The sequence below is a fragment of the Manduca sexta genome, unplaced genomic scaffold (assembly GCF_014839805.1).
Source record: "Manduca sexta isolate Smith_Timp_Sample1 unplaced genomic scaffold, JHU_Msex_v1.0 HiC_scaffold_296, whole genome shotgun sequence".
Lineage (NCBI taxonomy): Eukaryota > Metazoa > Arthropoda > Insecta > Lepidoptera > Sphingidae > Manduca > Manduca sexta.
This window is the reverse complement of record NW_023593977.1, coordinates 4,581-10,370: the sequence shown is the minus strand read 5'-3', so window position 1 is coordinate 10,370 and position 5,790 is coordinate 4,581. Positions and strand designations below refer to the sequence as shown.

General features: G+C 37.3%; 1 pseudogene; it reads left to right on the top strand.

The window, feature by feature from the left end:
• Window positions 1-3,317: 3,317 nt before the first annotated feature.
• Window positions 3,318-5,579, top strand: LOC119192584 (annotated as a pseudogene).
• The last annotated feature ends 211 nt before the right edge of the window (window positions 5,580-5,790 follow it).

Here is a 5,790-nt window from a genome sequence, read left to right as displayed (position 1 = left end):
AATTTATAAATATAAAACCAACGTAATATAAGTAAATATATTATATACATACCTTCATATATACATAAATAATAAATTTAACTTACATATTGATATACTTCAACTGTTTTATGTGAAATTTTTTCGAAACGGAACGCTACACAACATGTAGGTTCTAATATACAAAAATACAGTCTGCAAATCGTTCAAATGATAATTAGTTTCTACATCAATTTTACATAAAAGGAAGCTGGTAGGAATCGATTTATATGGACCTTGCGCCACTAAACTACAGTATAAGATGATATAACCATAAACCTTATCTTCTCTAGTCCCTCACAGTCCCTCCAAATTCCTCAACTATCGATCTCCACCTGCGGAGAGAGTATTTTTTGTCTGCTTTTGAAAACCATTAATGCTAACGCCACATCTGCCGCGGAAACAGTTTTTGTAAGCGCATGCCGATATCCTGAGCCACTGATTTCCGTTATAAATAGGTCAATATGCGTTTGCTTTAAATAAATATCACATGTTAACATTGTCACTGCATCCGTCAGGAACTGATCCTGACTGTACAAAATGGCGACAAATATGAATTATATAAAGGAAAAGTTTTAATGTCCTCTTGCTTAGGTTTTTAGTTTTAATGTTTTCAAGTTTGTTAGAGATAACCGTAAAAACTGCTGAACGAATTTGGATGAAATTTAGCGTATGGTTACACCAAGTCCTGGGTTAACAGATAGGCTACTTTGTATCCCTGTTATTTGTTTCCGCGGGCAGGTATATTACAATTGGCGTTATGGATCGCTGCAGTGATGTAGGGATTTTTGTAACGGGAAAAGCTTTCATTCGGACAAAGCCGAGCAACCCCTAGCATTTATTCATTAGTGTAAAATTATTAGTTTGTTAAGATGTTTCGTTTTAGAAGTTTAAACGCACAAGATACATTTTCTGAGTAAAGACAAGGGCGAAAACATTACCAAAAGCGGATTATAAATGAACTACAACAACCACACACTCAATTTTGAACCTCACTCGGATTCGTAACAAATATTTGCTGATGACACAAATATTTGTCTTCTAACGATGATTGAATCGACACCGTCTCAGTTTCCAAGTAGCCTATCACCGTCACGCCACTGAAACTCTCTTAATTATACTTGTATAACTCATAACACATTTTAGTCTCCTAAACTCGACCTTGGAAATACTACGATACGTATTTCGTGAGTCATCTGTCTTAGAAACCACGAAGAATATTTAATTTTAGAACACTAACTAGACCTAAATCAAATATTTGTCCCAGTGCTGGAATCAAACGCACGGCCTTGCTTGTCTGGGTAGAGGCACAATTCCATGAGCAGTCTTGTGATAAAATAATCTAGGAAAAAAGATCTCGAAATTGAAAAAACAATAAATAAACGCCACATAAACAAGTGTAAGAAAAACCGCATCAACATCATCTGTCAATATTTACCTACTTTACTGTATGAAATAAAAGAACAGATAAAATAATTATATTATACCTACCTAAAACTAATTAAACGATAATATCCAATCCTACTGTTCGTTGGTTTTAATAACTTTCATATTAGCTTCCAAAATATTTTTTATTTCACTCTCTGGCAAGGCGATGTTTGTGCAATCTGTCAGTGTCAACGTATTTAATTTCAATATTTAACACACTAAAACGAATTAAGTCCTAGGAACCTGCTTCTTAGTTTCAATATAACTGATAAACAAATAAAGTTATATTTATTTTTAATGCTGTATTGTCGTTTTTTTTTTATAAAACCCATTCAATAAAACCTTATCATGTTTAAAAATTTAAAGTACGCAAATATCGTCATATTGCCTCCTAACATTCAAGATTACGTACACTATCTAAAACAATGTTATTTTTTGAGAGTTTTTATAATGAAAAATATTTCAGAGCTAAGCAACTTCAATAAAAACCCACACAACTACTTAGTCTGGCCATAAATACTGTTACACTTAATTATAAAAAAATATTACATTTGAATTTCGAATCTGTCATTTTTATACGATTGTTCATTGTGTTTTCTCATTTTGGCGCCAATACATTGTAAAATATTTTGCGATATTAAAATGGTGTGGGGTGATAAAGAGAACCGAATCGCTGTGATAGCATTACACAAAGTAGGTATGGAGCCAAATGCAATTTTTAAAACTCTCCATACACTTGGTATTAGTAAAATGTTTGTGTACCGGGCTATTAATAGGTACAATGAGACCTCCTCTGTTTGTGACAGAAAAGATCTGGCCGTCCACGTAGTGTTCGTACGAAAAGGTGGTCAAAGCAGTAAGGGAAAGAATTCGAAGAAATCCTGTCCGAAAGCAAAAGATTTTATCTCGGGAAATGAAGATAGCACCTAGAACCATGTCGCGTATTTTAAAAGATGACTTAGGACTTGCAGCCTATAAGAGACGCACTGGCCATTTCTTAACTGATAATTTAAAGAAGAATAGGGTGGTAAAATCGAAACAACTACTGAAGCGGTACGCAAAGGGAGGTCACAGAAAAATTTTGTTTACGGATGAGAAAATTTTACAATTGAGCAACATTTTAACAAACAAAATGACCGTATTTATGCTCAAAGCTCTAAGGAAGCTTCCCAATTAGTCGACAGAGTGCAACGTGGACATTATCCGACTTCAGTGATGGTTTGGTGGGGTGTTAGCTATGAAGGAGTGACTGAGCCATATTTTTGTGAAAAAAGGTATCAAAACATCGGCACAAGTGTATCAAGATACCATTCTTGAGAAGGTAGTTAAGCCCCTTAACATCACCATGTTCAATAACCAAGTATGGTCCTTCCAGCAAGACTCGGCGCCGGGTCATAAAGCTCGGTCCACGCAGTCTTGGTTGGAATCGAACGTTTCGGACTTCATCAGAGCTGAAGACTGGCCGTCGTCTAGTCCCGATCTTAATCCGCTGGATTATGATTTGTGGTCAGTTTTAGAGAGTACAGCTTGCTCTAAACGCCATGATAATTTGAGTCCCTAAAACAATCTATACGATTGGCAGTGAAGAATTTTCCCATGGAAAGAGTGCGTGCTTCTATTGATAACTGGCCTCATCGTTTAAAGGACTGTATTGCAGCCAATGGAGACCACTTCGAATAAGCTTTTATATTTTTAATTGTTTTATATTTATGTATTAAACTGACACACTGTAAAAGTAATAAATGTTATTTGCAGTTAACAATTTTCTTTTTTCTTTATTACAATATTTATGGCAAGACTAGGTATATGTACTCAATATAACGTTACTATGAAAGCATTATCGATGTGCAAACACAGTACCAGAAGTCAGTTCTATTCGAATACTCAGTGAATTGATACGCGTTTGCAAAAAAAATTAATACGTTATTCGAAGATAAAACAATAATAAAATATAACCATAACACTTAATATTGCTTGTTCAAAAACGCACGCTTACAAAGATTACCCGCTGCTGTTCAAATTTTTCGCGACGATCACACGGAAGCGAAAGGCGCCAAACACAATTTTCCGTAATAGAACTCATGCGCACCGGAAAGTACCTCATTTATTTCCCGCCATCCGGCGCCTCAACCAACCGAAATTTGGCGCCTAAAATCCGATGAGCCAATGAGACAAATGGCCGCCATTTTGAACCAATAAGCGTCGAGCCCGCGCTCTCGCTACCGCGTCATTGTCATATCTCGAAAATTAGTACGGCGGCAGTGCAGTGAATGAACCCCGTCCGCAAATCGAAGATTTTCCGTGACAAAATAATTAAATAGATAGAGGTGAGTTTCCTCATATATATTTATCAGTTTGCCCGCGTATATATTTATGTTATTTACTGTGACATTCAATTTGTTAAGTTGCGTCAAAAATGTCGCAATTTTATTGCCATTATTTTGTTGTGAAAGCGAATATTGCTGCTTACAGTTGTGTTGTACGTAAACTTATCACTTTGTTGTGTGTTTAGATTTAAATGTAATATGAAATATTAAAAACATACTTGAATTGCTACCGAGTTTTTACAAAAAAGTTCTACCAACAGTACAACATAAAATTTAGTCAATCGAGTTTCGGCAAAATGGCGGCAGCGATGCTCTGTGCTATTAATACATTTGCTTTCCTCTTTCTGCAACTTCGTTCCGCGCGCGTCAGACAGAGAAAGGTATATTTCTGATAAGAAGTATATTATACTGCACACGTAACCTAGACTAGACACGTCTTCTTTCTTCGTAAACAAGCCAGTTTATAATGTTGCCAAGCCAATATTTTTTTTATCCTTATTAGCCGATTTAAAATCAAAACTCAATTCTTGGGACTTTGTAAAACTCGTGCGCGTGGTTTTTATTGGTGTAAGAGAATAAACAGCATATTAAAAAATATTATTACTTATTTAAACAATTAAATTCATAATATTGCATAAATACTCCTACTCTTAATACTAACAAAATCATAAAATATAGAATATTACATATCTCTATTTCCAATAGGCATATTATTTAAAGCACATGCTATTCTTTTATTTTTTATTATAAAAATTTAATTTTAATTTTATTAATCTTTTATCTTTAAAAACCATATTGGAATATCTGCCAGGAAATTGATACGTAATAATATTATTATTTATTACGTAATATATCAACCATGATAATAAATAAAATCTGCGCAAAACTCGGGAAAGCAAATTCTCAATTTATTTAACTACATTATGCTACTCCGCTGCCATCTAGCGGTCGTGTGCATAAATAACTCATCGCGTGTGCCGCTGTTGCCCAACTAGCCGCCGCTGGCCGCAGCGCGTCGCTCCTCAGCCCTCGCGTCTCGCGCGGTACGCCGCACCGTGCGCTATTCGCTAAACGATTCAGTCGGCAAACGTACTTCGGACGTACGGACGTACGACGTCACGAACGCGTCTCGCCGCGTCATTTACGACTTGTTTACACTCACTAAACTAACAATTCATATTCTTATTAGTGCGTGATGGACCAAACACATTTCCATACGTTAATTGTAGATTGTTTTTCATCTCATTAACACTGACCTTGCTTGTGCTAGGTGAAGACGGCGTCGCGGATGCTAATCGGTGTAGTGTTTCGCTGTTTCGGACTCTGTTGAGATGTCGGCTTTAAGTGTGAGGGCGCCCGGTCTGCAGGCCACGACGACGATGCTGGACACTAGGTCATTGCGCGTGCGGGGAGTCACCGCGCTCGACGGCGTCAGAAGAAACTTGTTCGGTTGCACCGACAGGGAAGAGAACAGGCGATTTGTCGAGAGAGAGTTGGCGCGCCAATTAGAACTCGACAGTCAGCGATGGGGATTCGATTTTGCGAATGAGAAACCCTTGCCTGGCGCGCAGAGATTCGCATGGCAACTGGTGCCAGCGTCGACGGTGCCGGCAGCGCTACGGCGGTCGCCGATCACCATCACCACTCCCAAACAGAACACACCGTCACAAGAGAGCAAAGTATCGAGTCCGGAAAGCGGCAAAACGCAGAAAAGAATAACAGGTAAGTGTTTGTTTACACAATACTAAGCCTCGTTCCTATAAATGTACGATTTTTTACCTTTGCAACAAGCGTCATTGACACTGCAAGGCAAAGGCGGCAGCAACATAATGAAGCAACATTAATCTTATTTTCAAACAAGTTGCGTGCTCTACGATTGAAAAACATAAAACAAGTTCAATTAGTTATCGTACTGCTAATAAATAATCGTATTGAAGTTAAAACAGAGCTAATTTTCATGCAAACAACGCGCTATCGATGCCTTTAACTGCAATTGGACGCGGATCGTTGGCAGAAA